Source organism: Schistocerca gregaria, chromosome X (assembly GCF_023897955.1).
Source record: "Schistocerca gregaria isolate iqSchGreg1 chromosome X, iqSchGreg1.2, whole genome shotgun sequence".
NCBI classification, from domain to species: Eukaryota; Metazoa; Arthropoda; class Insecta; order Orthoptera; family Acrididae; genus Schistocerca; species Schistocerca gregaria.
Genome location: NC_064931.1, coordinates 575,019,444 through 575,043,602, shown reverse-complemented (window position 1 = coordinate 575,043,602; position 24,159 = coordinate 575,019,444). Strand labels below are relative to the sequence as shown.

The following is a 24,159-nucleotide window of genomic DNA, read 5'->3' as shown; positions in this document are numbered from 1 at the left end:
TGTCCTATCAAGACTATCAAAGGCCCACTTAAAGCCTATGTAGGGGTTATGAAGTTCAATATTATACTCATACACTTTTTCGTGTATTTGCCTCAGTACAAATATTTGATCTGACATTGTAGGCCGAAACCCACACTGACATTCTCCCAGAATATCTCATATGGAACTAACCTGTTGTAGATATTACTAGAGAGGATTTTATAGATTACAGTCAGCAAGGTAATTTCTCAATAATCCGAACAACATGTCTTTTCTCCTTTCTTATGGGTTGGCTGGATCAACCTTAAGGTCCACTCTTCTGAGTTTCATTCCTGATTCGAGATTAACTTCATAAGTTTGTGAATTCGCTTATGGAGACCATTTCCTCCATTTTTAACAGTCTACCGTTAATCCATCAGTTCCAGGTGCCTTGTATTTTTTTTAGACAGTTCATTATGTTATGCATCTTCTCTAATATGGGTTCTTCTACCTCTAGATCTGCAGTGCAGAGTGAGTGCTCACTTCTGGTAGGATTGCCCTCCAGAATTCCCTTGAAGTATTCTCTCCTCCTATCCAGAGCATCTTGTTTATCTATCAGCGCATTTCCCTCTTTGTGCTTACATGCTGTCATTTTCGATCTATATTCATAAGTTCCTTCTTTAATTTTCTTATAAAACTTTTTCACTCATTTTCTTAATAGTGCTCTTCCATTTCCTCTATTTTTCTCCCTATGGCTTCCCTTTTTTCCTTGTACATACCGTTGCTGCCTCTATTCTCTTTTCATTATATAATGCCTGATTTGATTACATATTCGCTGTAATCACTTTAGTCTTGCCTCCTTTTTCTGTTCCACTGCCTGCCTACATTCATCATCATACCAGTCTTCATTTCTAAATCTCCTTGTTTCTCCTTGTATATCATGCAATGTTCTCAAAATACCCACCCATTTGTTATTAATATAGATTTGGTTTGCTTCTGTTCCTAATATTTTCCAGCTCTCTTTGTAGATACTTTTCCTTGGGAAACAGATACTCACCTGCCTTTAATTTGTTCGCAGAGGTAAACTGGGCAGCCTTTTTATTGTTATTACTAGTTGCACTGTGCAGACTTTCCTCACCAAATACGCATCACAAAGCCCCTTCGTTGCATTGTAGTCGCCAAGGACTATTTTGGAGTCGTATCTAGCTATTCTACCACAAGGCTTATCATCGAAACCATCTACCACTACTTCATCTGACTCTTTTGTTGACACATATACATTCACGATGGTCACATTGCAAAATTTGCCTTTGATATGCACAATACATATTCCTTCATCATGTGGAGTGAAAGCAATAACAAATCTATGGATATCCTTGGAGAGCATAAATCCAACTCTATGCTCACATTGTCTTTCGTCTTTTCCTGAATAATATAGGGAGAATTTATGCTTATTAATCTCACCTTTATCCTTCCACCTGATTTCCTGAAGGGTAACAAACTCATTCCATCCCTTAGCATCTCTTCTGCAATAGCAGTCATAGCTCCTACACGCGGCAGTGCATGCACGTTCCATGTTCCAAATTAAGCACCGGTACATCCATATTCATGTTCCTTGGCGCAATTCGTCTTTATAAGGGCAGTCAGGCATTCATTATTGAATTATTCGCGATGATAGCCTTCTTACAAAGCAGGGGTATCGACCCTGTGCTCTACCCCCAACCCGAAGGACCAGGCTTTCATTTATCTCCCCTAAATAGGTTGATGATCTAGTCTATAGAGCCCCCCCTCCCCCCCCCCCCCCCCCCCCCGCTCTATGGTGTCGAACATGCATCGTGTGGCTCCTCCGCTGGGATCAATCCGGATTGGGTGACCCTGCCAGCAGCTGCGCTACCGCCGACAAAGCCACTCGCTTCTTCACAGCTCACAAGCCTCCCTACCCAGCACATTAAGTCCTTTCAACAAGTTGATATCCACTGGGGAGTTACCTCAAACCTAATTACTAGAATATTTACGAGCCTGCCTTCCCTGTGGACAATGACTTCAAAAACGGTTCAAATGGCTCTGAGCACTATGGGACTTAACATCTATGGTCATCAGTCCCCTAGAACTTTGAACTACTTAAACCTAACTAACCTAAGGACAACACACAACACCCAGTAATCACGAGGCAGAGAAAATCCCTGAGCCCGCCGGGAATCGAACCAGGGAACCCGGGCGCGTGAAGCGAGAACGCTACCGCACGACCACGAGATGCGGGCGAGCAACATTCCTTCTTATCCTTCTCAACTGAAAATCCTCAAATTTGATGTCCACTACGTCTCTTCATAGCAATGTCGACATCCACTACTCTATCTCTTGCATTGTTAACTTTGAAACATGTTAACTTATCTACGTACGTGACTTACAACGGTCGAGCAGCGGTCATGTACCAAATAGTTTTATCTTGTGACTTCGGTTTTACATACCTTACGGAAAAGAATGACCATGAGAGCAGTTGTTTTTTTTTATTTTTTGTGCCAATGATTTGATATCAGCTGGTCTGCCTCATGTATCGTTATATCCAAATGGTTTATAAATGTTAATCTACATTCAGATCCGATTATGGCACCTGTAGTGTGTTGAAACCTGTTATCCAGTAAACAGTATTTAAGCGATCCTGACTTTTGCATTATTTCTGCAACAGAGTGATCGCCCCACTACGCTCTGTGTGTTCACTGCAAAATAAAGTAAAATTTTCATTTATCAGAATAATAAACTCACTTAAGTCATAACAGAAAGTACGAACTATAACAAATCTTAACAGGGAATAGAGCGTAGGATAATGTTTTTAGAATTACGGATACAAAACCTACATCTGACATAAAATATTCCAAGAATCATTCATTCGTTTCTGAAGCTGTCGTTTTAGGATTTCTTGCAACTGGCTGCAAAGGTCACACATCGTTATCTCTGGAAAAGAGTTCTCTCTATGTTCAACAAATAATTTCACCAGTTTTTGTACCCTCGTTATCTAAACTCTAAGGCGTTGAATAATATCTTTCTGTTTATCGCTGTTATAGGAGAAAATTATGAAGAGAAACTCAAATTAGCACACAGTCAATGACAGTACTTTACAGTTTAATTTCTAATGGGTAACGGAAAAATTTGAACACTGATACCGGTAACTCGAAGACACTTTTAACAATATGACTTGCTCGAGACAGTTTATAATTAAGAACCATTTTCATAGAACTTTTGTTAAAGCGAATTGCAGAATGTCTCATGACATTCACCACCAAGACAAAAGTGCCTTCAGTTATCAAAATACACTCCTGGAAATTGAAATAAGAACACCGTGAATTCATTGTCCCAGGAAGGGGAAATTTTATTGACACATTCCTGGGGTCAGATACATCACATGATCACACTGACAGAACCACAGGCACACAGACACAGGCAACAGAGCATGCACAATGTCGGCACTAGTACAGTGTGTATCCACCTTTCGCAGCAATGCAGGCTGCTATTCTCCCATGGAGACGATCGTAGAGATGCTGGATGTAGTCCTGTGGAACGGCTTGCCATTCCATTTCCACCTGGCGCCTCAGTTGGACCAGCGTTCGTGCTGGACGTGCAGACCGCGTGAGACGACACTTCATACAGTCCCAAACATGCTCAATGGGAGACAGATCCGGAGATCTTGCTGGCCAGGGTAGTTGACTTACACCTTCTAGAGCACGTTGGGTGGCACGGGATACATGCGGACGTGCATTGTCCTGTTGGAACAGCAAGTTGCCTTGCCGGTCTAGGAATGGTAGAACGATGGGTTCGATGACGGTTTGGATGTACCGTGCACTATTCAGTGTCCCCTCGACGATCAACAGAGGTGTACGGCCAGTGTAGGAGATCGCTCTCCACACCATGATGCCGGGTGTTGGCCCTGTGTGCCTCGGTCGTATGCAGTCCTGATAGTAGCGCTCACCTGCACGGCGCCAAACACGCATACGACCATCATTGGCACCAAAGCAGAAGCGACTCTCATCGCTGTAGACGACACGTCTCCATTCGTCCCTCCATTCACGCCTGTCGCGACACCACTGGAGGCGGGCTGCACGATGTTGGGGCGTGAGCGGAAGACGGCCTAACGGTGTGCGGGACCGTAGCCCAGCTTCATGGAGACGGTTGCGAATGGTCCTCGCCGATACCCCAGGAGCAACAGTGTCCCTAGTTTGCTGGGAAGTGGCGGTACGGTCCCCTACGGCACTGCGTAGGATCCTACGGTCTTGGCGTGCATCCGTGCGTCGCTGCGGTCCGGTCCCAGGTCGACGGGAACGTGCACCTTCCACCGACCACTGCCGACAACATCGATGTACTGTGGAGACCTCACGCCCCACGTGTTGAGCAATTCGGCGGTACGTCCACCCGGCCTTCCGCATGCCCACTATACGCCCTCGCTCAAAGTCCGTCAACTGCACATACGGTTCACGTCCACGCTGTCGCGGCATGCTACCCGTGTTAAAGACTGCGATGGAGCTCCGTATGCCACAGCAAACTGGCTGACACTGACGGCGGCGGTGCACTAATGCTGCGCAGCTAGCGCCAATCGACGGCCAACACCGCGGTTTCTGGTGTGTCCGCTGTGCCGTGCGTGTGATCATTGCTTGTACAGCCCTCTCGCAGTGTCCGGAGCAAGTATGGTGGGTTTGACACACCGGTGTCAATGTGTTCTTTTTTCCATTTCCAGGAGTGTATAAGGCACTGGCAACGTGGCACGGACTATATTCGTAAGTTCATAGGACTGTTTTCAAATTTTTAGTAGAGAAGACTGGTTTTGCACACGCTAACATCACACAGTCGGACGCGACGACCAACTTTAACCGGTCGTCATGACCGAGCGATTGTAGGCGCTTCAGTCTGGAACCGCGCGACCGCTACGACGGCAGGTTCGTATCCTACCTCGGGTATGGATGTGATGTCCTTAGGTTAGTTAGGTTTAAGTAGTTTCTGAAGCTGTCGTTCTAAGTTCTAGGGGACTGATGACCTCAGATGTTAAGTCCCATAGTGCTCAGTGCCATTTGAACCATTTTTGAACCAACTTTAACCCATGTGAAGCAACACTTACAACCAGAGCAGGCAAGCAGAACTATGCACTGACTGACCCTTTAACTGTAATGTCCAGGTACAGTGTTCTCTGGTCATCGCGGCCGAAAATGTTCGACATCATGTGTACTCATTTCATTGGCAATAGTTGCCCTCAACCATTGCCTTGCAGCTATAATTACAATTTAGCACCTAAGCGAAAAATTTCGGCCTATTTCATCCGTAAGAGCTAACAACGCCTCGAAAATGTGAAACTGAATAATTTTCTAACTAAAAGAACATTTTTATTGTTCGCGTTTTACGTGGTGACTGCACAAGGCCGTTTCTCAGTGTAAGAGTGCGTTTCGAAATGAATAAAAATTAATAAGAAAGAGTTCATAAAATGAGATGAGAAAACCTGAAACATAAGAGTTATTCAGTCTGTCACTGAAATAAGTCATGAAAACAAAGACGCTGGCTGCTGATAAATGATAACTACCATCATTAGAAAACTGCCTCACGCAATCAAATAAACCCTTCATTATTTTCTTTATATTTGTTTACTTACGAGGAAAGGTTGTAATTCAGCTACAATGATCTGTGTGCTCCAGAAAATGAACTGAAACGTCCCCTTTGAAAAATTTATACAAGACTGTGCTTAAACTGACACACAATAGTTTTTAGCGCAACGCAATCTGACTTTCAATAATCCCTACAAGAGAATGGCCCTGACTAACATTCACCTCTACGCTTCACAAATCACTTACCTCACAAAAATCTTCGTTACTCAAGCTATTGCAATACAGCGAGCGCCACTACTGCCAGCTAAATAAAAGATTCAAACTACTGAAGGCACTAACTACTGATAGGCATAGTTAGCAAATGAAAGATTTTAATACAGAACAAACAATGTATTTACCTTAATAGTCATAATATATATAGCAGTTCATGACATCAATTCTTACAAATTTCAAAACTCCGCCATCTCTCTCCCCACGTCCACCACTGCTGCCGGCTCACCTCCAACTGCGCAACGCTACGTGCTGTTAGCATCCAGCTGCCGCTGCCCAACACTACAATGGCAGACAACAATACAAACCAGCCACAGACTGCACATGGCACAGCCAGTGATTTTTCATATAGAGCGCTACGTGGCGGCGGCGTTACCAATAAAAAAACCTAAACAGCCTACTTACAGAACTTGCAGAAGCTGTGTTTCCGTAACAGCTTTTTCATCCTACACTAATGGGAGCAGTGGTTATCATGTAGACGATATCTTTCATTTTTCTACACCTCTGATGGAGAAAGAATGGAAATCTTATCAGAATCAAGTGTTCTTTTTATAAATTCACTTTTTTAAAGCAAATTTCTTCAGCAATCAACTTACATTCTGTGCACACTCCAACGGTACACCAATTGCGGGCAGAAAAACTTGCAATTACAAATAAAGTTACACTAAACACCGCTAATAACATACGGTTCATCAGTACTTGTGATGCATGGCGCCGAAGTTAGTAAAAGAGCACGAAACTCCTTGCGATTGAGCAGTTAAAAACAGGCTCTTAGGTCATGTTGCAAAGAAAGGGTAAGTTCAAGCTTAAACGAAATATGAAACACAAGGTAACAATGAAGAGAGAAACGAAAACGAAAGAGCGTGGATGTACCTTCTTCTCCCACACGTCAGCAGACCGTGGTGTTGTGGTTACGGTTGCTGAATCTCGATCAGGGGGCTACGGGATCAATTCCCGGCCAGGAAGAGGATTTTCACCGCTCGGGATTTGCCGCGTGTGTTGTCTTCATCATCATTTCATCGCCATTGACGCGCAAGTCGCAGAAGTGGCGTCAAATAAAAAGCCTTGCACCACACGACCGAAATCCCCAGAAGGGGACTCACGGCCAAAAATGCAAAACACACATTTAATTTCTACCGGACGTAACAGACAAACACTTGTGACAGAACTGTCAGTAGGATCATGCCTCGTAATGTAACGTTCAAACCGACCTTCGTGTTGTTTACCCATTTACCAGTCAACGGATCGCTATCTTTCTACGTTCCTAGTGAATCATACATAGTTCGTAACGTGCTTGTAAAATGTATTACTATAGGCTCAAGTCAGTAAAAAGTTCGACCGAATGGTACCCCATATCCATTGGGCGTTACTCCGAAAGCACAATATTAGACAAAAAAATTGTTCATGGATATTAAGCGACACTTGCAGTCAATTTGCTCTCCAGGCTGGATTCTTGTGTGTACCAGAAGCGTTGCATATTCTTGCGAATAATGGTTAAATTGTCTTGCAATAACATGAAATACAAATATGACTATGGTGTCATTTAAAGACGCGCAACAGGTTCCTTCACTTGTTGCAAGTATAGCATCACGGTTCATTATTCAAACAAACGACCACATAGCATAATATCTTATATACTGTATTAAACAAAAAAACAGTACTGCTGCAAAATTTGGTGATCTCTGGGCGGCATTGTTGTGAGATGCACATAGCGTCATCCTCCCAAGTGTCGAGCTACACATGTTGTGGGATTCACTGGCAGGCAAAAGCTCTTGTGGGTCACAAAGAAGACACTGCGAGGAGCGCACGGCGTTCACTCCCACTTAGACTGTGGATAATTGTCGTATGTTCAGAGCAGAGATGTGCAGTATAGCTAACGACCAAGCGTCATCGGGGACAACGCGTCAAACGTGGAAGGGGTTTTCACCATCTCAGTAGGTTATATTTATTGGTGTTGAGGGTCAGCTGTTAATCATTATACCAAATGTCAATTCTCTGCAGGTCTTCCTTCATTTCGCTACAATTTCCTGGCGTTGTGACTCCGCTATATACATCATAATATGCAAAAAACCTCATGGAACTTTCGACGTTATCCATTAGGCCAGTTATGTATACACAGAGATGATGAAAATCGTGGGATTCCTCCTAATATCGTGTCGGACCTCCTTTTTCCCGGCGTAGAGCAGCAAATTGGCGTGGCAGGGACTCAACAAGATATTGAAAGTTCCCTGCAGAAATGTAGAGGCCTGCTGCCGCTATCATCATCATCATTATCATCATCAGCCAATTCAATCATTAAATGATGTGGCCTCTTCGAGTCGTGGATTCAGTTAGGCTTTCAGCAGTCTTCTCCAAGTAGGATGGTCTTGGGCAGTTCTCTGCCAGGTGTTACCTGCGATCTTCTTGATGTCTTTGTCCCATCTGTCTGGTGGTCTTCCTCTAGGCCCCCGGTGCTCTCTCGGACTCCACTCCAGTACTAGCTTCGTCGGCCGGCCGCGGTGGTCTCGCGGTTCTAGGCGCGCAGTCCGGAAACGTGCGACTGCTACGGTCGCAGGTTCGAATCCTGCCTCGGGCATGGATGTGTGTGATGTCCTTAGGTTAGTTAGGTTTAAGTAGTTCTAAGTTCTAGGGGACTAATAACCACAGTAGTTGAGTCCCATAGTGCTCAGAGCCATTTGAACCATTTTTTTTACTAGCTTCGTCCATCTGCTGTCTTTTCTTCTTGCGACGTGGCCAGCTCACTGCCATTTCAAAGAACCTACTGTCTCTAAGATGTTATTAACCTACGTCACAGACCGGATGTCATCTGCCATTATGTCCCATAAGTGTTCGATGAGATTCGTGTCGAGCGATCTCTCTTCAAGCCATTCGCGAGCACCTGTAGCGCAGTGGCAGGGTGCAGTATCATGGTTCAAATGGCTCTGAGCACTATGCGACTTAACTTCTGAGGTCATCAGTCGCCTAGAACTTAGAACTAATTAAACCTAACTAACCTAAGGGCATCACACACATCCATGCCCGAGGCAGGATTCGAACCTGCGACCGTAGCGGTCGCTCGGTTCCAGACTGTAAAGCCTAGAACTGCACGGCCACTCCGGCCAGCTTTGGTCCATGGCTCCGTGGCGTCTGCACCACACTCTAACCCTGCCATCAGCTCTGACCAATTGAAATCGTGACTCATCTGACCAAGCCACATTTTTCCAGTCGTCTAGGGTCCAACCGATATGTGTACGAGCCCAGAAGAGGAGCTGCAGGCAATTTCGTGCTGTTAGCAAAAGCAGTCGCGTCGGTCGTCTCCTGCTATTGCCCATAAACGCCAAATGTCGCCGCTCTGTCCTAACAGACACGTTCGTCGTACGTCCCACACTAATTTCTACGATTATTTCAGGCAGTGTTGCTTGTCTGTTAGCACTGACAACTCTACGCAAAAGCGGCTGCTCTCGGTCGTTAAGTGAAGGCCATCGACCACAGTGTTGTCCATGGTGAGGGGTAATGCTTGAAATTTGGTATACTTGGCATACTCTTGACACTGTGGATCCCAGAATATTTAATTCCTTGATTATTCCCAAAGGTAATGTCCCATGCGTCTAATTCCAACTACCATTCCACGTTAAAAGTCTGTTAATTCCCGTTGTGCAACCATAATCACGTCGGAAGCCTTTCCACATGAATCACCTGAGTAAAAATGAAAATTCCGCCAATACACTGCCTTTTTATGTCTTGTGTACGCGATACTGCCCCCCCTCTGCATATATACATATCGCTATCCCATCACAGGAATGATCCTAGAACACTCCCACCGACCGAGGTAGCGCAGTTGTTAGCACGCTAGACTGGCATCCAGCCATCGAGAGTTAGGTTTTTCGTGATTTTCTTAAATCACTCCACGCGATAGTTCGGGATAGTTCCTTTGAAAGGACACGGCCTATTTTCCTCCCTATTCTCAAAAACAAACAATCCGAGATTATGCTCCGTCTTTAATAGCCTCGTTGTCGATGGGACGTAAAACCCTACTCTTCTTTTTAGAACACTCCCTTGGCGTACATCCGAAACTACTTTTCTTCACCTGAAGATTTCTCTCCATTAAGAACGGCACACTATGGTCTGTTTGGAATGAACTCTTCAGTCCAGTCACAAATCAGTTGAGGGTCAACTGCCAATCATGACGTGTCGATCCTTTGTAGGTCTTCCTGCATTTCTCTACGATTTTCTAGCGTTCTGACTCCACTATACAGAATACACCATCATCGACGAACAGTCTCATGGAAGTTCTGACATTATCCACTACATCATTTATTTCTCTTCGTTAAGAATGGCATACCTTGTTCTGTCTGGAAGGAACTTGTACGCTCGTGTTTTATTCATTAAACGACAGTTTCTCCGCGTAACTGGCGAGGAAAGGAATATGTGGAAATAACTATTTACAAAAAGGCATAAGACGGTCAGAGATGAGAATAACGCCCATTGCAGTAGAGGATACATTAGATGGCAAAAATTATAGAGGAAGACAGAAACTGAAATATGTACAACTGAGAGAGCCGGTCGCGGTGGCCAAGCGGTTCTAGGAGCTTCAGTCCGGAACCGCGATACTGCTACGGTGTGTGTGATGTCCTTAGGTTAGTTAGGTTTAAGTAGTTCTAAGTTCTAGGGGACTGATGACCTCAGATGTTAATTCCCATAGTTCTCAGAACCATTTTTGAGCCATATACAACTGAGGACCTTTGGTGTAATTGCTACTCTCATATGAACACTGGCAAAACAGGCGAAATCATGACAGTCTGAAGTTTATCAAGTAAAATAAAAAGAAGCATACAAGGAGAGTGTATTGAAATATGCCTCAACTGTGTGAAAAATAGCAATAAATGTTCAAACAAATAGCAATAGCGAACCACTGGGTGAAAAAATAGGATTTCAATTCTTTTTCCTTTTAATTTCATTTGGCTTTCGCACCTAAGAGCCATTTAGCCAGCTGAACTGTAAATAACTGACATACAGTACTAAACATAAATTGACGACATAATAAGCAAGCACGTAGAAAGATGCAGGTTTAACGAAGGAAGCCGCGTGGGATTAGCTGGTCCCGGCGGAGGTTCGAGTCCTCCCTCGGGCATGGGTGTGTGTGTGTGTCCTTAGGATAATTTAGGTTACGTAGTGTGTAAGCTTAGGGACTGATGACTTTAGCAGTTGAATCCCATAGAAAAAAAGGAATTTTTAAGCGTACTGTTCATTGGCATGTATGCACAGTATTGAACATAGATCTGGTGAATTTAAAGCATAACACAATGAACAATGCAACAATATTAGCGATAAACAGTGGTCGTCTTGCTCTGGTTGGAAGCTCGGTGGTGTTGGGACACAATCATAAATATTCAAAGACACGTTTAACAAAGGTATTTGATACGCTGTGCGAAATTTTACAGAATATTTTGACAAACTGAGTTTTTTTGGCGACACAAATTTACTAAATAAAATGAAAAGGAATAAGAGCAATAGCGATACATATGTTAGATGCCCAAGTTGAAGTAAGTTTACAAATAAAACACCTTAAAATGAAACGACTGTTATCCCAGTTTCCAGTGCTGCGTTATTACTCCGAAGATACCTTGTCATCTTGTAAAAATGTATAATGGTCTTTATTATATGCGTGATTACTCAAAGAAAGTAGAATAGCGGCGCTATAAGAGACCTCTACTTTCATACGACGTAACTGTTGTTAAACTTTTGTCTTTTTCTCTTTCATTTTGAACATGCAAAGAGGAAGCGATTCATGTCACCTTCTGCAGCGTTAGCGGAGCCACAGAACAGAGTTGGAATAATTCCAGTAGTGGTGAAAGTGCATCGGCAAACTTCCATGGTTGAATCTCATTCGATAGATAGTGGGCACTAGCCATCTGGGTAGGTGAACTGAATACAGACACATCTTCCCCTGATGAACGGAACGTAACAGTCCTCTTGCCATTTCTGAAAAGCATTTGTGGGCAGAAGACAATTCAAAAGGCTAAAGTTTGAGGTCGATAAAAGTTGCGCATTTTATGACTTATTTAGCAAGAATATCGACTTCTTCGTTATGAACGATTTCGCAGTGAGATTTAACCCATAGGAATTCTATCGACAAACTTTGAATGCCACGCTGGAAGCAACGCAAAATAATTGCTGAGGTGAGGTTACTCGGTTTTGAATTAGGATATTCAGCTACGAAAGGCTGTCGTGTCCTGACATAGGATAGAGGGAAGCCAGGAGGTTGAGGTCAGTCTGCAATTTCCGAGCGGCGACGAGCAAATGTAGTAAGACAAATTCCCAGTTAAGGCAATCGATGACTTGGATCAGCGCCAAACACTGTCACAGGGCACCTAAGAGAGATTCAGATTCTGGGACTAGAACTCGAAAGGATGCTTGCAGCAGCAGACTCATGGAATTCAGGGGTCTGATTAACCCTACTTATTTGAGATCAGACTAACTGAAGGCTAATTTAAACGTTAGAAAAAGCTAAGGAGACAATTGGTTGTACAACAGCAGTCACTGTCTGAAGTCACGGCGGTGGGTGCTAACAGAAGTAGTGAGTGCTAGCAGCACGTCAAGTACAAACTTGAGAGCAGCACTCCAACTGAGAAAAACAGACGTGTCGGAACTTACCGTGCTGGCCACGAGGGACGAAGAGTCAGCGCCCCAGAGATCTGACTTAAAACTCCACCTGAATACAATAAAACTGGTTTTAAAGAATCTTGGCGGCGCATCTTTTCTCCCTTCCTGTAGTCGACCCACCAATCCACCGGCGCTTAACAAGCTTCGGCCAATCTGGCGAGTCGCTCTGCACCTCCTGGGCGCCCCTGGCCAACCACACTTCGATTCCTCCCCTACTCCTCCTCGATAGGTAGGGACGCTTCTAGGTTTCATATTACCAAACTTCAAATTTGGTATCAACAGCATTCAGCTGAAATCTTAATGTCACTGCCACTCCTATTATGACTAGCAACAACAGTGTTTTACGTCACTTGGCCTCGCCTCCGTTCTCCTGTCGGTGGGAACTGCTGTAGTAGGACTCTAAACTGTGTAAACCCAGTGATGTTGCAGGTCTGAGGAGCAAGTATCAAGCTTACTGCCTGTGCTGAGACGTGCCATCTTCTCCAGTTACTCCTTACAACAGCCTCTAGGCGGTGGAGGAGTTACCAGTTAATTCTCTGAAATGAAACTACTCCCCTGGGACAGCTTCCCAGAGCGTGTGCAATTTGCAGGGTTCTAGTGTTACAATTTGTCCGCAGCTCGTGGTCTTGCGGTAGCCTTCTCGCTTCCCGCGCACGAGGTCTCGTGTTCGATTCCGGCGGGTCAGGGATTTTCCCTGCCTCGAGATGACTGTGTTTTGTTGTGTCGTCTTCATCATCATAATTCATTCCCATTACATTCGGAGGAAGGCAATGGCAAACCACCTCCGCTAGGACCTTGCCTAGTCCGCGGTGAGGGTCTCCCGCATCGTCCCCTACGCTCCTCTGAGTATGGGACCTCATCATCATCAGTGTTACTATTTATCTCCGGTAACCTAAACGCTACCACGTTTGCCTGCACTCTGAATTGTGTCTCTGATTTCCTGCCCTTGATGGCTCCCAACAGCCTTAAGCGTAACAACGTACAAGTCATTATGTCGTTCATATATGACAAGGCAGCCTTATTTTCTAGTATCAACAGAGAGGATGAGAAACATTGATAGCAGCGGTATGAGCACCCAGTCAGAAGCGAGTGGCCTGCCGTCAGAGGCGAATCTAGTGAATAGAGGCTGTGACTTCACAGATTAGTAATAAGCGCGAGTGATGCACGGAGTAAGGCGGTGGTTGCGCTTCGCGGAAGCCGGCTGACCTTCCTGCTGTACTGACGTGGCCGAGCGCCACAGGCAGTTCCACTCGCCCGCACAGGCAAGACAAGCACACAACCTGGCACCCGGCACCTGCTTAGACCCACGGGGCTCCGCCTTCCTTCTTAGAATACTTATCGATGACGTTTAAATCCGCATCTATACTTCGCAAGCCACCTAACGCTGTGTGGCGGAGGGTACTTTTGGTACCACTAACTGATCCACCTTTCCCTGTTCCACTCGCGAATGGTGCGTAGGAAGAACCACTGTCGGTAAGCCTCTGATTAGTTCTAATTTCTCGAATTTTCTCGTCGTGGCGAATTCGCGAGATGTATGTTGTCCTACTTTTCCCGGAAAGTGCTTTCTCAAAACTTCAGTAATAACCTCTCCGTCTTCTGGGCAAAGCGACTAGGTTAGTTGTAATTGCGCCAGACACGCGTCTTTCGAAACATTTCTTCTGTATGAATGAAAAGAGAAAACTGGAATAAATTTTAACTTAAGCAAAGGACTACACAACTTTCATTTTCACACAAAAAGTGTCCAGTTTTCAAGAGTGTATGTACATCTCTAGAACATAAACTCGCACACTGGCCAAGCCTGCAGGTTGCGCTGTGGTATTTGACAACGGCACCTGTTCAATGTCCTCAACAGGTTGAAAATGTCAGTCGTTTTCAGTACAGAGTTCTGTGCAGTTGCCGAGTGTATTCATTTTTTTCTATTGTTGTGGTCGTCTGTTCGAAGACTGATTTGATGCAGCTCTCCATTCTACTCTGTCATTTACAAGCCTCTTCATCTCCCAAAAACTACTGCAACCTATATCCTCTTGAATCTGCTTACTGCATTCGTCTCTTGGTCTCCCTCTATGACTTTTACCCCCGTCCGTCCCTCATAAACAAAATATGTGGTCTCTCGATGTCTCAGAATGTGTCCTATCGACCGATTCCTTCTTTTAAAATGTCGAATCAAAACACATTCAGCCCTGTAACTTTCCAGTTGTTATTTTACTTGAGCAACCAGTTTCAGCGCTACGTTACGCCATTTTCAGGCCTCCTGATCGACATGTAGGAAGATTCCCACCTCTGACCCAAGCAAAATAGGGGCCAGGATTCTTTGACTGATTTCCACAGATTTTTGATACAATTACCCCTTCGATCATCCAGATCAAAGGGATCACTGCATCAAACATGTATGAATATCAGTCACTGAACGCTGGCCCCTATTTTGCTTGAGTCAGAGGTGGGATTTTTCCTACACGTCGGTCAGGGAGCCTGAAAATGGTGTAATTTAGCGCTGAAACTGGTTGCTTAAATGAGATAACCAGTGCAAATTTAGATGGCTGAAGCTCTTTTGATTCGACACTTAATACTTAACAGTCGAGGTCCCGCAAGCGTCTGCATAAAGATGGACTTACAGACATTCCTTCTTTTAGTCAAGCCGAGCCACAAATTTCTTGTCTCCCAAATTTCGTTAAGTACCTCCTCATCAGTTACGCAGCCAACAGCCTTACCGCAGTGATAACGCCAGTCACCGTCAGATCACTCAGGTCGGGCTGGGCCAGCACTTGGATGGGTAACCATCCTGCTGCCGGGCGCTGTTGGCAAGCGGGGTGCACTCAATCCTTGTGAGGTGAACTGAGCAGCTACTTGATTGAGAAGTAGCGGCTCCGGTCTCCTAAACTGACAAAACGGAAGGACAGCAGTGTGCTGACCACATGTCCCTCCATATACACATCCAGTGACGCCTGTGGGTTGTGGATGACACTGCGGCCTGTCGGTACCGTTGGACCTACATGGCGTGTCCGGGCAGAGTTAATTTTTTTTAGTTTCATTAGTTACGCGATCTACCTTCCCAATCTTCAGCATTCTTCTGTAGCACCATATTTCAAAAGTTTCTATTCTCTTCTTATCTAAACTATCTGTTGTCCATGTTTCACTTCCTTACATGGCTACACTCCATACAAATGCCTCCGGAAAAAACTTTCTAACACTTAGCTCTATAGCCGGCCGTATTGCCGTGGCGGTTCTAGGCGCTACAGTCTGGAACCGCCCTGCCGCTACAGTCGCATGTTCCAATCCTGCCTCGGGCATGGATGTGTGTGATGTCCTTAGGTTAGTTAAGTTAAAGTAATTCTAAGTTATAGGGGACTGATGGCCTCAGCAGTTAAGTCCCATAGTGCTGAGAGCCATTTTTTTGAACTTAGCTCTATAGTCGTTGTTATCAAATTCTCCTCTTCAGAAACGCTTTCCTTGCCATTGCTGGTCTACATTTTGTTATGAACAGACGTAACTACTTTCGTCCGACCGTAACTCTGGGTCCTTTGATTGGTCGGTGAGGCAACAAATAGGAATTGTGATCCATGAAATTTTAAATCACCTTATTAGATTCAGTAATTAAAGATTCATTTAACTTTGACACATTTCATTGCCGCGGGAGTACTGGAAAATTTACAAATGTCATTGACTAGCAAAGCATCAACTGAGGTACTAATTAAGAAAATGTTCTCTCGAGGTACAATGTTCAGACTTTACTCTAAGTACAAGTTCATCAGTAACTTGAACAACTCGTTGCTCCTACACTATTACGTTGACTCCTTCAGATGAGGTCACCAACTGGGTCTGAGCTCTTGCATTATCGACACTATTTTGGCTTCTGTCTGTGGGTGCCGCTATGCTGAGAGAGAGACGTGGTCTTCTGGAGTTCATGCCATTGGTTGTTGCGTATTTCAGTGAACCCTCGCAAATGTCCGTGGAATCGATTCTGGACGATACCACATATTTTATATCCTCTCTACTTCGGCCATCGCCAGTTAATACCAAAATTCATCCACTACTTTTAGTGTCTCGTTTTCTGATCTAATTCTCTCTGTGACGCCTCATTTAATTCGTTTACATCCCATTATCGTTGTTTTGCTTTTGTCTATGTTCATCTTATATCCTCCTTTCAGCACGGTGTCTATTCCTTTTAGGTGTTCTTCCAAGTCCTTTGCTGTCTCTGACAGAATTACAATGTCATCAGCAAGCCTCAAAAGTTTTATTTCTTCTCTCTGAACTTTGATTCCTACTCCAAATTTTTCTTTGGTTTCCTTTACTGCTTCCTCAATGTACAGATTGAATAACGTCGGGGACAGGCTGCCATCCTGTCTCATTCCCTTCTCAACCTCAGCTTCCCTTTCATACCCCTCGACACTTATAACTGCCGTTTGTTTCTGTACGAGTTGTAAATAGCCTTTCGCTCCCTGTATTTTACCCCTGCTACCCCCAGTATTTCGAGGAGAGTGTAAAGGCCAATACTGTCAAAAGCTTTCTTTGAGTCTACAAATTCTATAAACGTAGGTTTGTATTTCCTTCACCTATCTTCTAAACGAAGTCGTAGGGTCAGTCTTCACTTATGCTTTTTAAGTTAGAGCGTTCTTTACTGAATATCATGGTATGTAAAAACTACGTATCAAATCGTCTGGGACGCCAACCCCGGTAGCTCGTCGCACGATTTCAAAAAACTTATACTTTTACTTGCACTGAAAGTGTACTGGCTCGCCTACATAAACTTAAACTGAATTCGTGTACACAATAAATGAGACAAGCTGTTAACATTGAATATTTTCATAACTATCGAAAATATGGAAAGAAATCTGTAGACATTTCACAATACGCAAAGGGGTGAGTTTTTTACTGTTTAGTCAGTTCTCGCGAGAAATGAGTCTAATATTAAGAACGGAAGTCCCGTACGTGATAGACTCGCCTGATTTCCCACGAAACACTGGACAGATATTTAAAAACTACGCTGTGTCGGTACTTTCGGATCTCGTATTCAGCATATTCTTAGCCTCTTTTGTGAAACGTATAACTGAAAACAGTGACAAATGTGTTATCATTACATTCATTTTTTCAAAGGGTCTCGATTCAGTACAGAAACAAAGCCACCTTCTTTCACAGTATCATTTAGCGGAAACTTTGCTTTGTGTCGCTTTTGTTGACATCCCTCTATTTACAGGGTGGTTCGTGTGATCAGACGCCCCTGTCATCTCATCAGCTATGCAACATAACGAAACAGAATTTTCGATCACAGATAATTAGCAAATAACGAGTATTTTGCTGTATTATTAATATTTATAGCTTTTTAAACTAACGAGATAGAGAGGCAAACGTGTATTCTCAACACGAACGAAGAGGCCTTTTTTTCTTTTTTCATGGCTATCTATAGCTTCTGAAAGAAGCTGCACAATAATACAATGCATTTGTATCCAAAATTAGTCTGGACTAAACATGCGACTGACATGTAGTAGTAGTAGTAGTAGTTTTATTCATCCGTAGATCTCTTTTTACAAGGATATAGGACATGTCAAAGTATTTACAAGCTTAGATCAATTTACAATAAGCTAATTCGTATACACATATATTTACAGACTTCTAGTTAGTAAAGCACAGTTTCACCTAGTTGCTGCAGTCATGGACTGTGCGGCTGGTCCCGGCGGAGGTTCGAGTCCTTCCTCGGGCATGGGTGTGTGTGTTTGTCCTGGGGAAATCCAAAAGAACGCGTTTACCAGGAACACGTTCAGTCTCTATCAGAAAAAAATGTCAAATGCGTGTGAAATCTTATGGAACTTAACTGCTAAGGTCATCAGTCCCTAAGCTTACACACTACTTAACCTAAATTATCCTAAGGACAAACACACGCACCCATGCCCGACGGAGGACTCGAACCTCCGCCGGGACCAGCCGCACAGTCCACGACTGGAGCGCCTAAGACCACTCGGCTAATCCCACGCGGCTCTCTATCAGATCTGAAGGCCAGATTGCACCGGAACTGCTGCGAGCAACTGTTGATTGCGTTATTTTAAGGAAGCAGTATTTCGTAGACGTATCCGGTTCTCACATTGAACAAATCGTGTAAGTGCGGGTTAGTAATAAAATCAATGTCATATCTTTCCCATTTCATTCACTTTCACTGACCACGTCCCGTTCCTAATCCATTATATATGGAAACATTTATATACGTCTTTCTTGCATTCACAATGCCCGATTTGCAACTGGTAGCCAAAATTAGGACTAATTTTTCCCAACCTAAATAAGTTCCTCATTAACGAATTAGACTATCTACCATGTTTCGTTGACAGCCCACACCGGACCTCTGCTAGTAGCCGCACTATAATTGTAAGGACCCTACATGCGCATCATCCCTTTCCGTGCGCAAGGTAGATTCATTACATAATAGCGTAGTTCCTAACACGGTGCTATTTGAGGTGATTTGCCGTTGCCTTCCTCCGACCTCTGAACTGACTCACCCAGTCCGTTTTCAGGGCTTATTACAGCTTATAGTGGACTCCAAACTTCGGTGCAACTTGGTATTTTTCACACACACAAATAGTCTCAAGAGCGGAAATAAGCGATAAGTGAAAAGAAAAAAAAGAGCTCTTTGACTAACTGCGAATTGAACCGCGGACCTTAGGACTTTTCGCTTGACGCGTAGCCCTTGAGCCACAGAACTACATGATCGTGGCATATTATTTGATCCCATTGTCCTCGAACTGCAAAGGATTGCTGACAGTCAGCTTCGCCAGCGAACAAATACGCAGAGACGAATAACAGATTGTCAACCCGATATTTTGTATAAACTATGCAGTTACTATAATCTCATTTATGAAAACACTTGAATTAACTATTCGGAACTTAGCTCTTCTTGTTGCTAATCGTCAAAAGTTAACTAGTATCATCTGCTTATGTGGAAGGTTTCCTTCTAAGTAACATTTAAAAAATCTGACAGTTCTACGCAAGGGGCGAGAGCAATAATAGGTTTGAATTTTCTAATTAGGAGTGCCTTGCGTTTATTGATTATGCGATATTGATAGCAAGATTATTATGGATGTAATACGTAACAGGAGCAACAGGTGTCCTATATTTATAACACGTTTTTCCACCTAAGATACGTTTACATGCAGTTTTTATGCTTATGGTGATCGCTGTTGTTCTACAAGTGTAAGAAGTATTTCCCCCCGAAGTCCGTTCGCGACTGGATAGCGAAATTTTGCAAAACGTGTGTTATTAAAAACACGCTCCTCGATGATTGTTTTTATATAGATCCAAATTTCGCTTTGAGCTGTTTTGAACAATCCTTTTTCGGTTGTGAATTGCAGAGAACGTTCATTAGAACAGTCCCGTACTACGGTACTTAAAACGCTTCTGGTTCTGTTATGGGATAGCGGAAAACTACATGTGAACTGGTTTGTCCCACTTGGAGTACTGTATGTTAAAATGCATATCACTTCAGCAAAAGCTTTGCGCTTGGAATGCGTTAATAATCAGTCAAATCATTGTATATTAAGTATCAGAAGTATTTTAAGCGGACTTTGTGATCGCCATGTTGTACAGACAAAGTGAAAATTTTGAAAAAACTTCGCACTGCGGCAGTCTGGACACGAAGACATTTGCTACCTTCACCGTCAATATATCAGTGTGGAGTGCCTTACCAAAGACCTGGCGTAGTTGACAATTTCGGGTTATCTTTGAGAAACTTGACTTCATCTTCTGAGTCTAATTTTAAAAGAAAGAGCAGACTAACAAGTATGCCGGCCGAAGTGGCCGTGCGGTTATAGGCGCTTCAGTCTGGAACCGCGAGACCGCTACGGTCGCAGGTTCGAATCCTGCCTCGGGCATGGATGTGTGTGATGTACTTAGGTTTAACTAGTTCTAAGCTCTAGGGGACTAATGACCTCAGCAGTCGAGTCCCATAGTGCTCAGAGCCACTAACAAGTATCAAAACACATAACAGCTCAGCATTATGAAGGTAAAGTGCAGGGAATCTCATATTCCGTTCATCTCAGCTTTAATAAAAAAATTTCAAATGCGTAGAATTGCCCATTAAATATATTATAGAACCGAAAAAGTTACAGTAAGTATTGTACCACTTCTGTGCTTATGTTTGTTTGACATAGTAAATGTATGGTTTTACGCAACAGCTCCTTCTTTCTAAACGCTGTTGTGTTTCAAGTTACTCAATGAAAGACTGCTGCATATCTACAGGCGAAAGTAAATATACGAAAAACAAATGTAATATATACTCTTACGATATAAGACTCACTCATAATTAGACCGTTGCTGGTGGTACTACAATGAATTTGCAATTTTGTATATGTACCGTACCTGAAACAAACATTTTACGGTCTTCCTTTATGTTACAGCAATATGTACAAAAGAAAACAATTAACTGAAATCAAGAGTAACCGTAAACAAGTTTCCGTCAATTTATTTTCGCTTCTGTCCTGTGTAGCTGCCATAGTTCAGTCACGTAAAGTCGTCACGATTTAAAAAGGAGACGAAGACGCGGCTATTCGTTCGTCATCTAACCACGACGAGGCGCTAGTATCGATCGACTCGCGGATACGCCGCCAGAGGCGGTGCTGTCGGCCGAGCACAGTCCTGCTGCAGCGTTCAGTTGGGTTAGTTGGTAGTGGCGGTGGTCGTGAGGTTTGTGTGAGGTGGTGTAAGTCATCGACTTCTAGGATAATTGAGGCGGAGCACCGGCCTACTCTTCTGTGAGTACAATCGCCATTTCAAGTTTTTTATTGATTGTTTGATTCAGTACGGGTAGTTTTCGTCCCAACATAGTTTCGATAAATTATTTCGTTTGCCTGAAAGTAGCGTCAAGACACATGTACAACAATGTAACAGTTTTAATTTCTTTCTTCGGATAAGGTGAAAACTTTTTGAAGGGCTCGTATTAATAACCTTTAAGTTCTTAAGAGCACGAGTTGATAAACCTTGGGCAGTTAAATATGTTTTAAGTTCCCCTGGCAATTTTCTATGGTGTGCCCAGGGGGATGAGTAACAAAATGAAGCTTTGAAGTTATTCGTAGTACGAATTTTGTGGAACTATAACAAATTGCTGCGTAATGATCGCTTCACTGTGTCATTGTGGTATTTCGTTGCTTATATGAAAATTATATTGTTGGAACCTATCGCTATAAAGTCACTAGAATTGAATATCTGATAAATAAATCTTGTTAATTTATGGGTAAAACTGTATTGCTGATATTCTTGTTGCAAATCTCTTCTTTTTCTTATCTATTTACTTTCCACACTTGCTAGTGTATTTTGGGACAAGTATCTCATTGCATCGCTACCGTTAATGGTCTGTCTGATGATAGTGGTCACGTAGAGGTGCCATACAGTGTCTTGGCTTTAAGCATGTAACTAGTTCATAAATTCGCTTGACTGATCAATGATTTAGCGTTATCATAAGTACTTAAAATGTCCTGAATTGTATGTTCGTACAGACGTAGGTTGAGCACGTTGTGTGAATTTAACTGGGACTCTTTCTAATCTTAACATCCGTTCTTGAAAGCTACGAGGAAGCGGAATTGCCAAGAAGTCAGTCTTAATAACTTTCGAATTTGAATGTCAGTGCTGTTCGTTACGGAAAACGGAAGTTAAAAGTGGACGTAGGCTACTATAGTTATGCGGTCGTTCTGTTTCATAAATCAAACTCCGCAAAGGTCAAAGTGCATGTGGGAAAGAAATTAAACTTTCCGTTCATGTTATCCATCAATGTATTGCTGGGTTAGACGTTGTGACTTAATAGATTCGATTTTTGGGACGTAAATAGTACTATAAATGTAATGTTCCAGGACATTGAACTTACTGGCAATTGCAGTACACATATTAGACCGTAAATAAGTCGGTTTGCTTCATAGAATACTAGAATATACAAAATACCGGCACGAAAATTTTTCTGCCGAGAGATGTGGTGGTAGTGTCAGATAACAGTATTTGTTGACGCACGGGACATACTCGCGGACGACGTGTATCTGTCAGCTCATAACATGCCGGCACGTAAATGATGTCATAGCTGCTCAGCAGATCGCGTGCGTGAGTCACAGTGCAGTGGGTGGCAGAGGGTGTGTGACGTCAGCGTTGTCACGGGTAGAGCATGCGTTTACACTGACCGCGCGGCAGCCAAGAAGTGACGTAATATCTTACAAGCGTGGGAAGCTAACATGGCGGTTATCAGTTGATCTGTTTAAGATTTCTTGATCGGAGCGGTAAGAATCCAGACACACAGGCTGCAACCTCCTCGCTATTCACATCTCTGGGCCTAGGTACGTACCAACTCAACTTAGTTAAGTGTATCATGAAAGTTTACATTCTCTGGATGTAGTTTACTAGCCCTCATTAATTGGTTCTAAGCAGCGCAGCCTGTGTATAGAGGGGAAGCGTCGTTGGCCTATGCTGTGGGAACAGGGCAAGTGTGCGCGGGTGGGATACGACAAAGGTCGCGAGCTAGCTGCACGGCCGGCCCGGGCTTATCGGCCGTCCGAGCACCAGTGTACCCGGCGAACGGCCCAGACACTGTTGCTCAGTCGCCCACGATAACACAAAAGCTCATGTCTGCACCATTTAGGAGCCTGTAATAAACCTGACAGAATTCAGTAATTAAAGGTGCTTGAACCGTGTTTGACAGTTTAGAATATTGTGAAATTGTAAAGTTCACTCCTGTCGCATCAGTTTGTGAAATCTTCTCTTCGAAATTTGAAAGTTGTAAAATTATATTCCTGGGAATCTTGTTAGCTCTTCGTAACCATCGCTTCAGTTTTTCTACACTTCGCAGATGAAATGCGAAAACTATACGCAGATAGTAATTATAGGCTATCACCCTGACGGGCACTCGAATAAGTCTATAATTTTTCGGGTCCTATGCTTGACCATGTCGAAAGCTTGATGTACAGTTCATGGAGTCTTTAAACCGGCACCAACGACGTTCCTCTTCCGTGGAGAAGACAGCTTTTGGCTCGTCACTAAATCTTGTTCGTTCTACGGGTATTTAATATGCCCCCTTCAGTTCTGCGGGCCAGAGCTGTGTAGGCTCTGTGGTAAATTTCAACGCTTCCCTCACACTATCGTGTGTAATCGTTCTGGCTCTGTAGTGTACCCGTGTCTAAAATTACGTACCGTACTTGCAAACGGGGAGTGGAAGTGTTTACGAAATTAGTATGTCTTAATTAAACGTATGTATACTACACGAGATGGGAAATTTACTGCTCGTAAGCAATTACAGCCAATTGATTAAATTCTAGTGAAGCATTTGACGTGAACGAGAATTGCATATCGATATAGTGACGTCAAAACGTTAACAACACTTAGTCTGCAGTCTTCGTACGAGTAGCACGTACTATCGCAGCTGTTTCTGTCCAAGATAAAATAGATGAAATTTGACATAATTTAGAATGACCATGTAAAATTATAGCTTTACAAATGATGTGAAAGGGGAGCGTTTGCCATATTTTTCGCTTGTTCCAAGTCAAAGCGAGAGGTCGCAGTTATGATACATGAAACAACTAAATCGAAACTGTCAGATATGATGTAGCGTCATGACTTACGATGATAAAATCAAGTATGAAGTTTTTTCTCGTCTATACGGCGCAATAAATGTGTTCGTATAACCAGTTACTACCTGCAGCGTGTATATTGCAGCAATACTGACGAAAGGTTGGTTTGTCGTATCGTCGCTTGTAAG

At 43.4% G+C, this 24,159-nt stretch overlaps 1 protein-coding gene across 6 annotated transcripts in view; it reads left to right on the top strand.

Moving 5' to 3' along the window:
* LOC126299619 (plasma membrane calcium-transporting ATPase 3) overlaps window positions 1-24,159 on the top strand; it is a 1,680,486-nt gene that overhangs the window by 1,328,092 nt on the left and 328,235 nt on the right. For 2 of the 6 annotated variants that reach the window (XM_049991662.1, XM_049991659.1), the window contains exon 1: window positions 21,050-21,181. The exons of 2 other annotated variants lie outside the window; for them this stretch is intronic. The gene's annotated coding sequence lies outside the window, so the exon portion shown is untranslated. Of the gene's footprint in view, window positions 1-21,031; window positions 21,182-24,159 lie in introns of those variants that run through there. 2 more of the 6 variants (XM_049991658.1, XM_049991661.1) reach the window with 2 other exon arrangements.